This window comes from Pinus tabuliformis, chromosome 6 (genome assembly GCF_031772625.1).
Source record: "Pinus tabuliformis cultivar Carrire ecotype Pingquan chromosome 6, CPIR1, whole genome shotgun sequence".
Taxonomy (NCBI): Eukaryota; Viridiplantae; Streptophyta; class Pinopsida; order Pinales; family Pinaceae; genus Pinus; species Pinus tabuliformis.
In genome coordinates this window covers 1,928,086,535-1,928,107,931 of record NC_142292.1, presented here as the reverse complement: position 1 = coordinate 1,928,107,931, position 21,397 = coordinate 1,928,086,535, and the positions used below count along the sequence as shown (strand labels likewise).

Genomic DNA, 21,397 nt, shown 5'->3' with positions numbered 1-21,397 from the left:
CAAAAAGAAATTCATTGACTTGAGAAGGTCGCTGGCTTCCTTGACTCCACGATCAGAATAGATCCAACATTTAAGATAGCATTTTCAGAAGCCAAATGGTTCATACATAACCTTATGGCATATAATTTTCGATGCCGTGAATTACAAAGATGACATGGTAAACACCGAAGAAATTTGATGTGACATTTTTTAATCGAAAAACATTTAGTCTATTTTCTTTTGGTAATATTTGATCGAATCTGAATGTAAATTTCAATTTTTCAAAATTGAAATGGTAATATTTTAGTGAATTTGAATATAAATTTTAACTTAAAATTGAAAACTTTGAGAAAAACTTTCCTATTTTCTTTTGAACCTTAATATCCAAAGGCTTTCGAGAGGAGATCATTTTCAAATGGGTGTATCAAAGTAAGGTGTAATGATTAATTATGAAAATATACCTTTTAACTATATAACTATATTTATGTCATTTATAATATGCTTGAAATTATTTTTATGTCATTTATAATATGTTTGAAATTATTTTTAAAAGTTAATTTCTTGTTTTGAAAATTCTAAAGTAGTTAATTATGAAAATATACCTTTTAATAATATAACTATATTTATGTCATTTATAGAATGCTTGAAATTATTTTTAAAGCTTAGTTTTCTGTTTTAAAAATTCTAAAGTAGATTCTAATCTCTATTGGTCATAGGAGACCAAAAAAACTCACAATTATAGTTGAATAAGAGTATACACAACTCAGATTAATTACATAATAGAGTTTGGCTCGTGAAATTTGAATACCTTGAATGGTTTGGAAAAAATACATATCTAAAAAAGAAACATTTTCATAAGAGAAAGATATAGGGAATGTATTTTTAAGTTGTTTTCTTAGTAATAAATACTAAGTTAATATTAGTTTTTACATACATACTCTAAGTTAAAAAAAACTAAATTAATTGAGTCTTTACATGCACAAGCACCTACAACTTTTAAGTATTAAGAGGAATTAGTACAATCCAACAACCCCTTAATTACAAGGGCTAACAATTCTAACATTAAGCAATTGAAAATGCCTAGGTGGCATTACAATACTTACAACCTACATAATGTGATTTCCTATTGGTATAAGTTTTAGTGGCTTATAATAACTCACATGAACATAAATACTTTTGCATGTGGACCTAGTTTGCCTTAAAGTTAAGGTCTACAAGTTTTTTCTTATTTTGCTTTAAAATTTATATTTCTTAAATTTTTCTTCTTCTTACTACCAATTAGTACTCTCATATTGTTTTTCAATATTTTCTCTTTTTTCCAGTCTTTTTGTACTTTAGCAATTATTGACTTAGGGTTTCTACTACTAACTTCTATTCTTATATTGTTTTCCAATATTTCATCTTTTTAGTCTTCTTGTGCTTTAGTTATTATTGATTTAGGGTTTTTTTTTTTTTTTTTTTTTGTAACCTAGGGAGAGACCTTCTTTTTCTATTATCGCAAATTGAAATCGCTACATGCTCATGGTGATCTCAACCCGCCCCGAGGGGAAACTGGGTTTATTGACGACCTTAAGTTCTTGATAGCTATCCAAAAATAAAAGGTTCTCATTCTGTCTTTCCATGATTTATACACATCACCCTTATGGCTATTATAATTATTTTTAGTCTGCATACTAGAATAACAAAAAGTCATACAGATAACTAACTATAACTAGAAAGAGATTTTATAAAAACCTCTAATTATCATGCTTTCTCTACTGGTTCGCTATGCCTGCCTGTTGCTCCTTCTCCTTTTTGAGACCTAATCCACTCGCTTGTAACTGCTGCTAAATTTCGTCCATCTTCTTATCCTGCATGAACAAGGTGATTTGGATGTTCCTTAGCTCCTTTTTTAGATTTGGTATTCCTTGGGAAAATTCTGCCATTTCCATGGCTACTTGTTCCACAGCCTTGGCAAGCAGTCTCTTCATAACCCAGTAGACGTGAAGAGATTGTTTGTATAGTGTCACGCGACCACACGTATTGCTCGGGTCTGGGAGTAGATACTCCCAGTCCTCTAATTCCGACTCCGACTGACCCTGAATTGCCTCCTCTTCCAGCTGCTTGATAATCCTTATGTTTGGATTGGTATTTTCGCAATAAGCCCTTTCAGCGCACTGCACTTTCGTGCCTATAGATTTCCTCACCCTCCTGACATTCCCTGTTACGCTGTCCTCTCCGATTCCTGTCGTTCCTCCTCTTCCTCTTCTTCCTTGCCCACTTCTCCCTCCAGCTCCTCCTCTTCTCCTATATCCTCCCTTGCCTCGCCTTCTTCTCCCTCCTGCCGGACTTCCGCATTCCCCTCCTTCCTCATGTTCATGGTAGCCCCCTGCTTCATCTTTTCCTCTTTCCAGAACCTTGGCCCTTCCTAACCTTCCCGTCCTGCCGAAACTCTCACTCCCTGGTTCTCCTTTCTCTCTATTAGAGTCGAACATCTCAACGTCGTCCTCTGAATCATCATGGATTGAGAGAATTTCCTTCTCTGTATCCACCTCCATTATTCCTTTACCTTTTTCTTCTCGGTCCCCTCGGCCTTGGTTTCCTCCCTCTGTCTTACTCCTCGTCCATCTTCTTGAAGTCATTCTGCTCCCCTCAGCCATATTTTCCTTGTGCTTGACTTCCTCCTCTAGTTATTATTGATTTAGGGTTTTATTGATTTAAGGTTTCTATCAATTTCCATAAGATAAAAAATAACACATTTATTTTCTTTATCTTCTTTTTCAAATTCTACGTCATCTTCAACAATTCGAATGGTTGTATTTGTTCATTCTTTTGCTACAATATTTATTTTCATCTTTTATCATACTTATGCTTTGCAAGCTATTCCTCAAGAAATAATAAACCACTCTCATCATCAAATTCAATATTTACGGGAAGAAAATTTCAAATTCATCATCCCGTTATATTTTATAAAACTATGGTCATGATCAACCTAATATATATAATCACTTTATTTCTGCAATTTCTATGTAGTCTCAAAGCCAATTATAGTTTTGGCATCTTATTTATTTTCGATTATTTCAGCAGGCTTGTCCACAACTTCTCATCGTGACCACTTCTGGTGCTGATCCTTCTTTTACTAAGGGAGTCCGGGGCATCTATGGTTGATAAGGTTGATTCCAGCTAAGGAGGAGTGACACCATTGAAAATTATGACTTTGCATCTCGTGAATGAAAGGCCTACCGACTACTTCCTAATAATGGATTCCGAGATAACTGCTTCTTCCTTCACCAAATTTGTTTTATATCACATGAAGTCAATTTGTCTCATATCACCTGATGACTTCAGGTAATCTATGGTATGATGACTTCAGGGAATCTATAGTATTATTTAAATCTGATAAGTCATCCCAATGTTTTGCTAATCTTTTCTGCCCGGTTTTTGCATTATGAGCATTGATTAGCGTGAGAGGAGACAAGTAGAACACCATGTTGGCCAATGAAAATCTTATATCTCGCACATGTGTAAAACGGCTTTGTGGATTTTATTATACCATGAGGGCGTTTGATAATGAGCTTGGGGAGTGAAAAAGAGAGGCTTTGTCACGAGTCAAAGAAAATCGGAGTTTTCCCTAAATCCCAAAATACAAAAATCCGAAATTATATTTTTATACTATATTATAAATTTTATTTTGTAAACCTGAAAAAATAATCTTTTGTATGTTAAGTATATTCTTTCGTTTTATATACATTATTATGTTTTTTTAAGTAAAAATGAATATTTTTCCTAAATTAAAAAAACAACCATAAGTATATATATGAAAATTTTATATTAGAAATATTGTAAATGTTAAATTTCATTTTACAAATTTAATATATGTATATATATATATATATATATTTATCATAATATTACAAATTAATCAGTATATTTGTGATAATATTACAAATTAATTAATGTTGTGTTATGATACTTTTAAACAAGGAAACAAAATAAATTAAAAGAATAGAAGTATTGGGCTAATTCCTTATTATCATAGTTACCTTATCTATATCTTCATTTCCTTGAATATGGTTTACATGGTTATCATAAGGATTCATATTCTTTTCTTTTCTTTGTCGCCATCCATAATATTCCGACAAACTATGCTATCCATTGATGACACTTTATAGTTCTAGTTACATCATTCTTATTTTCTATTTATTCTAAACGGAAAGATTCGAATCTTAGTAGCCTTAATAAGGTCCCGAGTTAATTCTATCTCAATCTATTTCACTGTAATTACCTTAAAGCTTGCCATATCCATGAGAATTTTGAATTGTCAAAAATAAAATGGTAGATTTGATAATCGAAAATAACACTTCCTTTATAATCATAATGGACGTATAAAAATCATGGAATCATGAGGTCAAGAAAAAAATGGGTCTACCTCAAAACATGAGACCTTTCTTTAAAAGCCTTTGATAACAAATTGTATTTTCTAACATAATAACGAAAAACTGTTGAGTAATGAGTAACACACAACGAATAACCACACAATTCTTTGTTTAGGTTGAAAGCATCCTTCCTTACCAATCTCAAATAGAAATTCATAAACATGCAAATTACTTTTGGCTTTTATATTTTCAATGTGATTTTATTTTGGGCTTTCCCTATCTTTTATATATATATATATAGTAAACATTGTTAACTAATTCTTCGAGATTGTTGTTGTATAATATGTAATTAGTTCTACATTTTGGTTTTATAGTTAATAAGTTATTGAGACATAGTTGTCTCATACCTAGTTTGCACATGTATAAATAAGTAATTTTATAATTAATACGATGTTTTTTCATTGTGGAGTTTATTTGAGCTTGTACAGTGGTATCCAAGCCCCGGTTGAGATGTTTCTAAACTCCATGTATTTGAAGTCTATGGTGTAGAGGAGACGTAAAGCATGAAGACTATGAAGATAAAGTGCAACAAAAGGTTAATCGAGTGGAGGAATGCAGTGGGATGCCCAAACTATTGACTCTTTATATGTTTTATATATTTCAGTCATAATGAAATATGATTGGAGAAATTCAGTGGCATAATTTTTTTTTAACATATCCTTGGAAGTTAAATTACATGTTGAAGTTTTGACTGCTTGTTGTTCTCAATAAAAATTGCCAAGACTAAGTCGAATGCCAATAACTGTTGGATTGTTTGTTAAAAGTCTTAGTTCCATGCATCCAAGGATCGCTTGTTGTTTTAATTTTGGGAAGCTTTATTTGCATTTACTGCATCAAACAGAAGTTTACTTACAGAGAAATTTATGAAAATAGTAAAGTTTACTTACAGTGAAATTTCTGAAAGATAGTATTTGCATTTACTACAGTAAACGAGTTTAATTACAGTATTTCGATTTACCACAGTAAACATGAGTTTAATGACAATAAAATGTATGAAGGATAATAAGATACATTTGCATTTACTGCAGTAAACAAGAGTTTAATCACAGTGTTTTCATTTACCATAGTAAACATGAGTTTAATGACAATAAAATTTATGAAGGATAATAAGATACATTTACTACAAACCAAACATCCCTAAATGATACAAAGTTTTTTATTTTTACTGAAATATTTCTGAAGGATACAAAGTTTTTACTGGAGCTGAATGATACAAAGTTTTTTGCTAAAATATTTGTCAAGGATACAAAGCTTTTACTAAAGTATTTGTGAAGGAAACTTAAAATGAAAGATATGTTGAAGGATACAAAGTTTTTACTAAAGTATTTGTGAAGGATATATATATATAGGTTTGAATAAAAAATTTAATTGAAGAGTGGTCAATTTTCTGGTAAAATAAAAATTTTGGAGGCGATATATATATATATATATATATATATATATATTTTGGTGGTTTGAATTAAATTTTTAGTTGAAGAGTGGTCAATTTTTTGGTAAAATAAAATTTTTGGAGACTAACAAGATTTGAACCTAGCTCCTTGCTAGGCTATTTTTGAAACTTAACATTAAACCACAAAGCCAACTTTGTTTCAAATAAGAGGAGGAACAAATTTATATCTTTTTAGAAGTATTACATATAATTTGAATTTGAAAGGATTTGAAGAATACTTGGTTGCATAACAATTATGACTTCAATAGTTTTCATAGTTCGAGTTGTTCTTAATGTAAAGGAAAATTATCAAGAGTGGTTTGGAAAGCTTAAAAGTGCCCTTGTGTGGGAAGTTTGTCAAGGCAAGAAGGATAGTAATGGAAAGAAAATTGCACCAGAGCCACCTCATAATGAGAAGCAACATGCAATTTGTGATACAAAAGACAACAATGCATATGCATTAATAACTGCATTGGTGACATAAGAGGTAAGATGATATATTGTTTCTTGTGGTACTTCATTTGAAGCATTAAAGAAGTTGAAAGAATTGTATGATTCACACTCAGAACTCAAAATTATTCAGTTATTGTTAAAGTTATTTAATTTGGAGATGAAGGATAATGATCCTTTTAAGAGTTCCTACAAATTTTTCATGATATAGAAGCCAATACAATTAAACTAGATTTATAACTTACAACTTTTATAAAGGTCCTTCACCCTGTCTATTTAAACTATTTGGAATCTCTCCAAGATAGTGGAAAGCTAAAAGACATTACATTTGATAAACTAGTAAGAAAAATAGTTGAGAAAGAAAAGGCCTTTGGGAAGAAAGATACTCCACCTAACTCTAATGTAGAAACTTTGTGTCTTTCCTAAAAGGATCAGAAATCTCATGCTAAAACTTCTAGAGGTGATAAAAGTAGTAGAGGTCATGGTAGGAGAAATTATAGAGGCATGGGGGGCAAAAATAATCAGGGAGATAGACAACAAAGGAATTTTAATGATAGACCAGCTATCAAATGTTTTAGATGTGGTGAAATTGGTCATATTTCTACTAATTGTAAAATCACTTTGGAGAAAGTCAGTGAAAGGAGAGAACAATTGAATGAAAAGAAAGATTAGCCACGACCATATAAGGGAAAATCATCAGAGTCTGCAAATTACATTGTCGGTCACTGTGATTTTAATATTAATTATGTTTCCAATACTACATTTTCTTCATGGCACGATAGTTGGATTTCATGTTCAGGAGCCACTTGTCATATGACATTTACGAGAGATTTTTTTGAAACATTCAATGATGATATGGATGGTATTCTTTACTTTGTTGACAAGTCTCAAATTAATTCATCTGGCATTGGGTCTATTCATTTGAAGCTACCAAATCTTGCAGATTATGTTCTATAGTATGTACTTTATATTTCACAGTTTAAGCGAAATTTGATGTTTCTTATCCATATTCGGCAGTAAGGGCATTCTATTCATATATTTGATGGCATCATCGAGATAAGAAGAGCATCTAGTCATGCAGTTGTTATGACTGGTTTGGAAAAAGGTACACTTTTAAAATTAAATGGTACTTCATCTACTAATTCTCATGAAATTTATGTTATTTTGGTGTAGCAAAGTGATTTTGCCTCTCAACTTGTTGTGGCATGATTGATTTGGTCACATCAATGATGGCAGCATCAAAATGATGAAAAAGCAAGGTATTAAAGGTCTTCCTCCAGTTCAAAGAAATATTACAGCTTATGATGCTTGTATTATAGGAAAGCATTGTAAATGGCCTTTTCATAGTTCTTCTTTCAGATCTTCACAAAAATTATGTCTCATACATTCAAATTTATGTGGACCTATGCCTATTGCAACTACAAATAGAAATAAATATGTGCCGACATTTATTGATGATTAATCGAGAATATTTTGGGTGTATTTGTTGAAGAATAAGTCACGAGTGTTTGAAGTTTTTAAAAATTTTCATTTGATGATTAAAAATGAAACTCAACAGAATATAGGCATTCTTAGAACTCATAATGGTGGTGAATACACTTCTCATGTTTTTGAACAATATTTGAGGACAATCAAATCAAACATCATACTACCATACCTTATAATCCACAACAGAATGACATTGTAGAACCTATGAATAGAACTTTGCTTAATATGGTTAGATCTATAATGTTCTTTAAGAATGTTAAGTTGATGTTTTGGGCAGAAGCAGTGCTTTGTGCAGCTTATATTCGCAACCATTTTCATTCTTCTGTCATCAATAATAAATCTCCTTTTGAATGTGGTATAATCCTCTTCCTGTTTTTCAACATTTTAGAGTATTTGGTTCTCTATGCTATGCATTAATTCCTAAACATCAACGCAACAAGTTGGGTTCTAGGAGTCGCAAATGTATTTTCTTGGGATATTCTACTACTTCCGAAGCTTATAGGTTGTATGATGAGGAGAACAAGAAGTTCATTCTTTCCAGAGATTTGGAGAAGTTTGCATCTATGAAGTTCTATTTTGAATCTGGTAATGATGTTCCACACACTGAGAGGGGGGATCCCATTTTGGATCAGCCTGCGGGTCTTCCATCTTTTACTCATGAGAATGTTATTGTTGAAGAAAATTTGGATGATAGAAATGTTTCTGTAGAACCAGAAATTTCTCTTGAAGATCATGTTCTTGAGCCTATTTTTCAAGATGAGCAACCATCACAACCACTCCAGCAACCTTTACGAAGATCTACATGTGCTCAAAAAGTTCCAAGAAAGTATGATGATTTTGAAACATGAATGTCTTCTAAAGGTGATTCAGGTAACGTTTCTCTTCAATGTGAATTCAATCCTCACACAATTAGAGAACCTAATTGTTCTAAGCAAGCTGTTAATTGTGATGAATGGAATAATGAAATGCAAAAGGAATATGATGCACTTATTAAGAATGGAACTTGGAGGTTAGTAAATCCTCCTGTAGGTGTCAAACCCATTGGTTGCAAATGGGTGTATAAGATCAAATAGAAGGTAGATGGTTCACTTGATGAATACAAGGCAAGGCTTGTAGAAAAAGACTATGCTCAGAAGGAAGGTGTTGACTACATAGATACATTTGCTCCTACAACTAAATGGGGCACTATTAGAACTTTGTTTTCTCTTGCAGCTCAGAATAACTGGAAGATACACCATATGGATGTTAAAACAACTTTTTTGAATGACGATTTAAAGGAGGATGTTTATATGTTTCATCCTGAAGGTTTTTCTATTAAAGGCGAAGAGCAAAAGGTATGAAAATTGGTTAAGGCTTTGTATGGGCTGAAACAAGCATCTCGTGCATGGTATGAAAAGTTACCTAAACACGTTCTCAAGTTGAATTATAAATTATTTGATATGGATGATGCAACTCTTTTTGTTAAGAAAATTGCAAAGTCAATTGTATATTTGGTTGTGTATGTTGATGATTTGATGATCACAGGAAACAATGATGACTATATATCGTCCGTTAAAAGATAATTATTGAAATTTTTTGACATGACATATTTGGGTTTATTACATTATTATTTAGGGATTGAAGTTGATCAGAAACCCAAATATATTTTCATTTCTCAGAAAAATTATATTCGACATCTATTGAACAGATTTGGGGTGCATGATTCTAATCCTGTCGCTACTCCTATGGAGAATAATTTGAAGTTTAATTCCATTGAAAGAAGTATGTTTAAAGATCTAACAAAGTACACACAACTTGTTTGAAGTTTGAATTTTCTAACTACTACTAGACCTGACATAACTTTTCTTGTAGTGATACTTTACATGTTCATGCATAAGCCATGTGAAGGTCATTGGAATACAACAAAGTGAGTGCTCAAGTATTTTAAAGGCACTCGAACATATGGCATCGAATATTCCAAAGTTGTAGATTTCCATTTCACCGACTATTTAGATTCTGATTTTGATGGAGATAAGGAGAATGGAGTCTCTACTTCTAGTTATTTGATGAGTCTTGGATCAGCAGCCATCGGTTAGAGATCAGGCAAGAAATCTGTTCTTGTTGATATTGCCATCGAAGTCAAATATGTTGCAGTAGCTCAAGCTACAAAAGAAATCATTTGGCTTCACAAAATACTTGAAGACTTGCCGGAGAAACAAAAAGCTTCAACTCCACTACTCATTGACAACTCTTCTACAATTCAGTTGGCCAAGAATCCCAAGTTTCATGATCTAAGCAGACATATTAACACCAAATATCACTTGATTCGACATTATGGAGAGGCGAAATTTATTCATCTGACACATTGTCCTACTTTAGAGCAGATCACAAACATATTTACAAAGCCACTGGGAGGTGAAAAGTTTAAAAACTTTCGAATGTTACATGGCATGTCAGATGTTGCTTTGGATTAAGGAGGGAATGTTAACTAATCCTTCGAGATTGTTATTGTATAATATGTAATTAGTTTTACATTTTGTTTTTACGGTTAATAAGTTACTGAGACACAATTGTCTCGTACCTAGATTGAACATGTATAAATAAGTAATTTTATCATTAATATGTTGCTCTTTCATTTTGGAGTTTATTTGGGCTTGTACAAACATAAGAGATTTCAAAATAAAGAATTCCCTAACACATTTCAAAGCTTAACACAAAAAAAGTTTAAGAATAACAAATCAACTTTACCCACTGCTCAATCCAATATGTCAATGTAAAAATTGAATCCTTACAAATATGACAATCAAAAGGTTTTGATAGATCTTCCAGTTATTCTTGGCCTTGAGAAAGACATTGTTGGACAATAAAAATCCAATGGTAATGTCCTAATTTTTACTTTAATTTCAATACAATACTCCATAAATTCATCCATATGTTTATTGTTTCACTATAAAGATATTTGATCAATAAATTATTGAACAAAATTTTCTTCATATTCACCTGTTATGTAATAATACTCTCAATTTGTTATATATATATCTATATATATATATATATATATATATCTATATCTATATATATATATATATATATATATATATAATTTCAAACCTATTATAAACAAATATTTACATTCATTGTCAAAAATACTAAAATAAGATTTCAATATTAGTTAAGAAAAAATATTAGATTTTTCTCTCTAATAAATATTAATATTAAAAATTAAATTAAAAAATATAAAATAAATATTAATATTATAAAATTAATTTAATAAAAAGATATAATTAAAATTAATAATATACAAATAGAAATATTATGAATTAAATTTATCTTATAAACTATTTATAAAAACACCTTAAAATTCATTTGAACATATATATGCCAACTTCCAACAGAAATATATTAAAAAAATTAAGTATATTTCAGCTACATTTATAACTTATATATCATTTAACGTTTTCACATTTATTCACAGGAGCCTATACACAACTTCTCACAGAAATATATTAAAATATGTATATTTCAGCTACAGTTATAACTAATACAGTATCTATTGTTTTCACATTTATACACAGAAGCCTATACACACTGTCTTTATACACAGAAGCCTATACACACTGTCAAATTCCTTGAGTGGGACGGGGAATACTGGCAACTAGTGTTATTGTTATTTAAAGCGTATTAGTATTAATATATATATATATATATTTCAGCTACATTTATAACTTATAAATTATTTAATGTTTTCACATTTATACACTGTAGCCTATACACACATTGTCAAATTCGTTGAGTGAGACGGGAAATACTGGCAACTAGTGTATTTGTTATTTAATGCGTTCAATTGCTGGGTAAGGAACAAAATGTGTAATATGTTACGAAATTCGATTTTTAAAAATGGTCTGTCAGAAAGTAAAAACTTTTAAATTAATTTAAGGGAAGGAACAAAATGTGTAATATATTACGAAATTTGATTTTTAAGAATTGTGTGTGAGAAATTAAAAACTTTTAAATTAATTTAAATGAGATTGTGTGCGAAAGAAAAAAGATTTAAATTAATTTAAATAATTTATATTTTTTCAAAATAATTATGAAAAATTAGATTTGAGGTATCTCTCACATCAAAATTTCATAAATTAAAATTATTTCAATTAATATTAATCTTTTTATATAGTATATGATATAATATTAAGTTAATATTAATTTATTTATATGTGCTGTGACTAAAAAATTCATAAGTTCAAAATCAGACGGGTAGAATATGTATGTCTTAATAAACTTAGCACTCAAATAGCTGCGGGGAGGTGGTTCCATTGTACCACAAACAAGGGGGTCTCTTACACCAATTTGGTGTCTGCTTTGGCCATGACCTTAAAATTAAATAATAATAATAATAATATAAATAATATGTATAAATGTCAATACATATAGTTGTATAATTCTTGTTTATAAGTTTCAAAAGTGATATTCATGATTTTATGTTTAAGAATCACTTAAACTATCTAATTATTTATAAGTATTATTAAGTAAAATTATTATTGTAAAGAAATAGAAATAACCTTAGAATGGAATAACAAGATAATTAATTAGTTAAAACCAAGTTAAAAACTAACTAAATATATCTAAATTTTAACAAACCAAAATAACTTAAAAGCAATGATTGTGGAAAATCTCACCAAACTAGCATCCAACAACCAACATTAAATGGACAAATTGATTAGAGAGACAACTCTTCTCCCATCAACCCCTTTGCAAACCCTCTATCAATTAAACTATATTTCACCATTAAACCATCCGATAGTGGTCCTTCCACCCGGATGTTTATCTCAAAGACATGAATTAATTATTATCTATATCTAAAAATCCCTAAAAATTCGAAGTTCACTCTTATAACATAAACTCCAATTCTTATGCATACACTCATCCATTTTACATTAAATTTATTTAATAATACAACTTTTGTTACCTTTTTATTTATTATTTATTTATTCTCTAATTATAATTTATTATTATGATTATAAAAAAAATCAAAATTAAACTTTACAATTACAATTAATATAACATTACATATTTTATATATATATATATAGATTTTTAAATCCTTCTTAGTATTTATCAAGAAACTTAGAGATTTTAAAAGTTTCAATTGCTCCATATTCCTAACTTACACTTCATAAAATTGCCCCCATTGCATTTACTTTATATTTGAGATAATCTTTTTGGTCTCATAAACCTTTTAGACCTTTTAGATTTCATGAGAGCAAGGATAGTTATATTATTAGTCCCTAGCAATGGCATGGGACTATAGTAATCTAAGGTGGTTACTATTAGTTGAGTTGTTTATTAGGGCTGGTTAATCTAGTATAATCAAAGTTTTTAGGCATATAGTCATTTACCATCTGATTTGGCCTCTTCCCAAGGCATGGAGGTAAAAACATTATGTTATAATATTTATTTCTTTCTGATCACAATAAGACAAGCATGACAAGAACAATGTTAGCTCAATGCTAACATTAGGTCCGAGACATTTAATGTTTGGGATAATGTTAACTGATATCTCATATCATTTCCTACATGAAAATGCATGTGGCGAGACTACATGAAAATGTTGGTGACACTGTCGTGGCGAGAGTGGCGAGCGTGCAACAACTATTCCTCCTTCATGCAGCTGCAACTCTACCTGGGCTTTCTGTTATGTTGAAGAACATATCTGTTGTCAACAGGCACAAGATCAATTGGATTTTGAAGAAGCTCCGCATCTAGAAACGATGCAAGTGGCCAACATTAAGATACAAGTGGTGAAGTGAGGTATAAATTGTTCATTAGCCCTGTGTCCGCTGGCTTCACATTATCATAATTCTTCATCAACCCGGTCTCCTCTTTCTACTGAGGCGTTTGGGACTATTTTGTTGAGGCATTTGAGTCCATGTATGTAACATTCCATGGCACTATAGGGCAAGAGGAGATTAACCCATGGCATACTGCCTCATAATATGGTGATCTGCCATTGAGGTCTTTGCGTTCCATGTCGCACTGTGGCAGGCGACTAGCTATGAAATCAACTTTTCTTTTCCTACATAATTATCAATTTTCATTAATTTTCATTTATCATTTTTTTCCCTGTAGAATTATGAAAAAATTTCATTTATGAGTTTGTAGAATTATCAATTATAATTTCAGAACAATAAATCAAATTTACACATTTTAATTTTTTTTTTGGTTATCGATACTTACTGAACTTCAGGGCTACATCAGCTTAGGTGTACTGAAAGGCTGGAAATCAAGATTGAAGGCTCAGGTACTGATTACTCAAGCTACTATATGCTCCACCTCCCACTACTCAAGCTACTATATGCTCCATCTTATGCTCCAGCTCCCACCTCTCGCTCGGCTCATCACACCTTTGGTTTGGCTGATCAATTGTATCTTGATAGTCTACTCTTGCTTTCGAACTTACTATCATACAACTGTCTAATATCATGTTGTTGGATTCGATCTGACGAGATACCTTTTGTTTTATTCAGGACTGGTGCTCATTTTTCGAACATTCTACTATTGTGTCACATAGCTCTGGCGGAGCCGTAGATGAAAAAGGTGAGGGAGTAGGTGGATGATATACCAAATCCATTAGCTCAGTTCCCCATCATCCGCCGTTCGATTGGAGCACTATTCGACCCGGTCTGAGCGCATTTCCAGACTCCGATTATGATTCTGATTAACAACAATGTCAGAGCTTGATATGAAAATCTTTTCCTTTGTCCAAAATACATCCAGACATAGGTAGAATGTGACTTCTTCCTTTGCTGATAAAAAATCATGCCCCCTTCTTCTAGCGGTGGAACAACTTCATCAGATTAATTCCTTTGCTAATTAGCCTTGAAGCCTTGTTCCTTTCTTTGACGTCATCTATCTATTCCATAACCTTGGTCTCTTTTGAATCAAACAAAATCTATTGACCCACCCTACCTTACCTTGGTTCCACACAAAATATTTACCATAATACCTAGATCTTACGCATGTCCCTTTCGCTACCGGGTCCAACCCTAGAGCCACAATGTATCAAAACAAGGAGGTCGTAGGGAAACTGCTTGTTGCTCCTTCGTATCACTCGCTGAATACTCTTAGTAGAGTGCTTCCCACTCCCCCGATTATAGATGGAATGGCGAAATGGAGCTGGGTAGACAAAGATAGGCTGCCTCAGACTACCATGAGGTGTCTATTGCATTTAATGGAAAAAATACTCCTCAAAGGCAAACTAATAAAACAATTGCTCTCTTGTCTTTCAATAAACCATATCTATACCTACTGCCAACGCTCTTGAACGCAGGAAGTAGCAACTCAGTTCGTGACATGCTATTTGTTCTAATCAATTCCAAAAACGTTATGAGATGCGATTAGACTAGGGAGAGCTGCTGAGGCATTTTCCTCTGCCCCAATGGTTCGTCTGAAGGCAACATGGCATTAGGAAAATTATGTAACAAACATTGAAAGTATCTCTTAGAATGCGAGTAAGGGAAGGAAAAGCCACAAGTGGCAACCATGCAATGCCAACCATTATCGTGGCTGTCTTACTTTTCTCAATTGCAAGGAAAAAAGTGTGTCAATCAATGTCATCTTCAAAGAAATTTAAGAAACTGTATCAAATTTTATGAGCTAAATATTTCTAGTTTATTGAATTTCAAGTGCTTTGACATTTAATTTCACCTTTATATTTTCCTTTCTTTTTCATACTTCATTTGCTTTTTAGGGGATGAGAAACCCTTATTTCCCATCATATTCTAATTAAATGTCACAGTCAGCTCAGAAGCTCCATGATTTGCTGCAATTGCAAATCAAAATTGCCTTAAATTCTTTGAACTCATTGACCCCTTTCGAGTTTCCAAGGTTCGAGTCCATAGAAGGTTATTCTTTGTCCCACGACTGAGGTTTGCCTATTATTAGAAACTACAGGCCTTGGGTTCGAATTGAGAAATTTTTTTGGTATAACTTGTTTTTTTGGAAAGTTTTAGCATCTTTTGTTGTAATTCTTGGCAGCTTTAAGTGTCAAGGATAAAATCTCGGGGTGATTTGCTAACAATTCGATTTTAGAATCTATTCATAGCGAGCTTTTTGACTTGTTGGCTTGGCTAGATTTTGCTTTGGGTAGGTAGACAACAGTTAGGCAAGAAGGAAGGGCTTTGACAAGGCAAACAACCTAAAGGTGGGTAGACACGGCAGTTAGGCAAGACAAATGGATGCATTGAGCCAGCCAGGAAAGATGGACGAGCAAGGCTGGTTATTTTTGCAATGTCCTATCTACTTAGGATTTTAAATGAGGACTACACATATATTCTCCTGCTTTTCTATGAAGCATAGAAATGATGAGGGAGACAGAGTATTTACTTGAACTTTAAGCACATAAGGCACTAAATTTTATAGTGAACACATGTTTTCAAGTTAAATAAATAAGTAAAGAAATAAAAGAATCTTATAGCAACAAATCAAGAGGTGGAATCCAGTCATCAAGCAAGCTAATATCTTCTCGTGAGTGTGACATTGATACACATTTTGCATCTCTAAACAAAATGCATCTCTGTGACATTGATACATGTTTTTCATCTCTAAACAAAATGCATCTCCCGATGACATGGCTGGATGGATGGTCAAGTAGCCAATAGGTTTTTCCTTTAGTAGAGTAAGGCTATATCTTTTCAAGAATCTCTTTAGTTCTTCATCACATGACTTATTACATGAAATTACAATACACTGAAGGATCAATAAATGAAATTACAGTACACATTGCTGCGTAAATCAGGTTTTTTTCCTTGAAACATGGTACTGCAAATGTACACGTTGCAATCTGAAATATCCAGTATTAGAATTTTTGATCTAAAATCTCTATGTGCATGCCTACTGTTTTCGTTTCCCTGCTCAAGGTAGGGGCTAGCTGCTATGCAACCTCCCTTGCTCTTATTCTAATTGGGTAGATAATCTTGTTGGGTCTCATAAACCTTTTAGACCTTTTAGATTTCATGAGAGCATGGATAGTTATATTATTCTATATTCTATTTTCTTTTAAATCTTTCTTAGTATTTATCAAGAAACTTTTAGATTTTAAAAGTTTCAACTACTCCATATTCCCAACTTACACTTCATAAAATTTCCCCACTGCATTTACTTTATGTTTGAGATAATCTTTTTCATAAAATTTTTAGACCTTTTAGATTTCATGAAAGCATGGATAGTTATATTATTAGTCCCTGCCATCTGGCAATGGCATGGGACTATAGTAATTGGAAATTATGTAGTTAGTATTAGTTGAGCTATTTGGTAGTGCCTGTTTATCGAGTATAATCAAAGTTTTTAAGTCAATAGTGATTTACGGTCTTATTTGGCCTCTTCCCGAGGCAGAGAGGCTCAAAGCATATACTATCTTTCCTTTATCTGTTCATTCTGGTTCATTTTTTTTGGAGCTGTCGATTAATGCTAACATTAATCTAGTTGTATGAATAAATGCTAGCTCTCCCTCCCGAATATTGCCTATTGCTTTCCCTGGGCATTTATTAGTCTTTGAAGTTGCCACCTGTTGCAATGTATCTATGGTGTCTATTGCAATGTGTCTATTGTGTCTATTGCAATGTGTCTATTATGTCTGTTGCAATGTGTACTCTGCATATTACCTACTCTGCATGTTTCTCTGGCACAAGTCCACCTAGTCATTCAATATATAGTCATTCAAGCTGTGTTTCAGGCCGGACAAAAACAGCTAGCCTAATACATAACCTAAACAAGAAGAAAACCAGAACAAGCTAAGGAACATTGGTAAGATCAATACATACCTTCTCATCGAATTTCCAGTTCAACTATTCTTTTCTATTTTTCTGGGTTAGGGGGAAATCATTCTATAAGTGGCTTTCTATCTTACAAATAATGCACCATACTGCCTCTCTTGCACTTAGCCTGGCCTTTGCTAGTTCTTGAATCTACTGAAACAGGCCTTGCAATTCTCTGAATTGGCGACGAGCGAGATTCATCCATATCTATAGAAGTCACCTAAAGCGGAAGCGTGACTGCAATAATCCTACAGAGCCCAATGGGCATGCCAGTCATTCGTTTCTTACAGTCGGGCAGGGATCAGATTGGAAGGCCTCCTGTGCTATTTACTCCGCCCTTACTATGCTATGATATATTTTTTATTAGCTCCCTCAACCCATCAAATTCGAGCAGTCAGCCCCGACAATCAAATGCTTTATGGCCAACCTGCATCTATACATACTCCATGGTAAACATATCAGTCTCTATGGTCCCATAAGAATGGTCAACAGGCAGCAACCTAGTCGAGAAAGACTCCATTGAATTGAATTGAACCTGAATCTATTGTGGGTCGCAATGAACCAATCTGATCGTCAGCTTCTGCGTCCATTTCCTGATCAAAGTCTGACCCCCCCCTTATTTAGTGCTGATAATCTACCCAAAATGCTGATCGAGGATTCTCTGATCATGGGTACAGTGTCTTCCGCCACAAATCCTTACTCCATCTGTAGTAACAAAACAGATGCTTGCCAGTTTCTATCTCCCTCTACATAGGCAATAAAGGGCTTGTGGAACCCCAATCTACACAATCTATCTCCTGTCATTATGGTGTTGTTCTACCAACAAGTCTTTCTCTTGCAGTAGAAATGGAGTGGCACTACAACTCGCTTAGGGAAAACTCAGATTGAATCGCTTGCATGAGGCCCATGGAGTTTTCCTCCCTCAATATGGTTGAGAAATCATAAACAGGCTGCTAAAGAAATGTTTATAACCTATCTGACACAACACAAGCTCGTCCGATGAGATGGACAGCTCCTACGATGGGATCAATCGGTGGAGGTGTATGATACAAGCTCACCAAATCCAAAAACCACTGGTACCGATCACCGTTGTCCTCCTCTTCAGCAATGTTTCGATCATGTATTATGGTGCATTATGTTCAACCACGTCTCTTGTTACGTTCAACCTTTTCTTTTAATGATTCAAACTTTTGTTACGTTCAACCTTTTCTTTTAACGATTCAAACTTTTGCTCTGCTACTTTAATTTCTCCATTATGCTCCTGAACAATTTTTTACCTTAGCGATGCTCAACTCTATATATCTTTTTGGGCTCATCAAATTTCATAGTTTCTTTTCTTTTAAGTGCATACACTAGACAAAGGGTATTTCAAGTGGCACAAGCATTGTTATTGCCATACGTATAGTAGGTAGTAGTTCTTTTGGCTAACTGTAAGAAATTTTTGCTTCCATAACTTGCTTCCTTTCTTTGACCTATATGATGACACGTCTGTAAATTTATTTCGATCTTATCTATGATGCATTGGTACTGTTATTATAACATGTTGAGGACTATGTTGGTATCAAGCCGTACCATCTGTGAATGATATAATAGTTCTTAGAATTCTCATCATCTTGGAAGTGTATACATATACTCTATTTTTGTCTTTGTGACATTCTTTATTGACATCTGCAATGGGTGATCTTGCAAGGGAGCCATCAATAGCTGGAGCTCAAGCTCTTGATTCTGATGGTCAAAAGAAGGTTCATGGTGCTCCCCACATGAGAGAATACTTCCAGGACATACCCAATTTTACAAATCCTCTTAGGCATAACCAGTATTTTTGTCCCATTGAAGGGTTTTTTGTGACAGAGGACAATATGGTTATGAAGAACATTGATGTGGATATGCAGATAATAGAGACTCAGGTGCTCTATCACAAAGAAGGGCCCCGGTCTGAGGTATGTTTTAGTCCTGATGAAGTCTGTGTTGCCATTGTTACATGTGGGAGGATTTGTCCCGGCATTAACACGGTTATAGAAGAGCTAGTAGATGGTCTCTGGTACCGGTATGGAGTAAGGCATATCAAAAGGATTAAGTCTGGCTATCGTGGGTTTTACTCACCAGCGCTTGTGGATTTGTATCCCAAGTTGGTGAGTGATTGGCACAAAATAGGGGGGACAATGTTGGAGACCTCCAATGGGGGATTTGATTTGCAGAAGATAGTGGATGGGATTGAGGATTGTGGGTTTAACCAGGTGTATATCATTGGTGGAGATGGGACCATGAATGGTGCAGTGAAGATATTTGAAGAAGTCAGGAGGAGGAGGCTCAAGGTTTCCATTGTTGGGATCCCAACTTTTGTGGATAATAACATGGGGATAATTTATAGATGCTTTGGTTTTCATACAGCAACAGAGCAGGCTCAGAGTGCTATTGATGCAGCCCATGTTGTGGCCGAGAGTGCCACTCACGAAATAGGGTTGGTTAAGTTGATGGGTAAGAATGTTGGACACATTGCACTAGATTCAACTTTGGGTAGTAGGGATGTGGACTGTTGCCTTACACCTGAGAACCCATTCTATGTAGAAGGAGAAGGGGGGTTATTTGAGTTTTTAAAGAATAGGTTGGTAGAGAATGGAAGGAAACTCCATTAAAGGGAAGGGATTCTTTAGAAAGTTGATATGTTATTAATTCTTTGAACACACAAGATGAAAAGGTAACAACTCAATCTAATCTGAATTTAATATTTAGCTTACTTAACTTATTCACAAGTAACAGTAGCTGAAATTTGCTTCCTTTAACTTGCTTCCTTGGGAATTTCTTCATAGGCAACTACAAGGAAAGGTAACGACTTCCTAGAATAGTTGATCTCCTCTTTTATATAATTTTTTGCACTTCCTAGAAGATAAAGGCTACTTTGAAAATCTGATCTATTATTATATGTAATTATTTGATCTGCTATTTTATTTAATTCTTTGAATACACGCGATGAAAAGGTAACAATTTAATCTAACCTGAATTTAATATTTTTCTCCCTTGAACGTTTTCACAACACAACATAGGTTGAAGATTGCTACCTTGAACTTCCTTCTTTATGAATTTCTCCATAAGCAACTTGATGAAAGGTAATGACTTCTTTGAAAAAGTTGATATGCCATTTTGTTCAATTATTTCACGTTGTGAGTAAAGGCTTCTTTGAAAAGTTGATGTACTATTTTATTTTAACACATGATGAAAATGTAACAATTCAATCTAATATGAATTTAAATTTTTTCCTCATTGTGGATTTCTTGGTAAAGGCTTTTCTGAAATTTGTTACCTAAATCTCGGTACAAAGTCTACAACCAGAGACAGAGCAACATCTCTTGTACAAAAGGGAACTCCTTGCTTGCTTTCTCTTCATAGTGCAACTAAGCACAGAACTCTGCACTCCAAATAAACAATATCTCAAATTCTTCAATTTCAAATCATGTACCATCATTCTATTTTCAGTTTGGTCTAATTGATAAGATTTGGCATTGAGTTCTTATCCTAATTTCTGTTCATAGTGAAACTAAGCACAGGATTTTGCACTTGATATGATTTGGTACTGAGTTCTTATCATACTTTCTGTTCATAATGCAATTAAGCACATGATTTTGCACTCCCAATAAACATTAGTTCAAAGTTTTCAGATTCTAGTTGTGTTCTATCATTTTATTTTCACATGGCCAACCTTTTGTTACTTCAATTACCACTTCTTATTGAAGGCTAAGCGAACACTGTATCATCATCCATATGTGTCACCTTACCACTAAGACTCATAGAAAAAGAGAAAATTGGCTTCCACAACAAGCATAGTCTATACAACAGTTAAGCTATCC

General features: G+C 33.2%; 1 pseudogene; it reads left to right on the top strand.

Annotated features, from left to right (window-relative positions):
- Positions 1–19,225: 19,225 nt before the first annotated feature.
- LOC149266893 (ATP-dependent 6-phosphofructokinase 2 pseudogene) lies at positions 19,226–20,188 on the top strand (annotated as a pseudogene).
- The last annotated feature ends 1,209 nt before the right edge of the window (positions 20,189–21,397 follow it).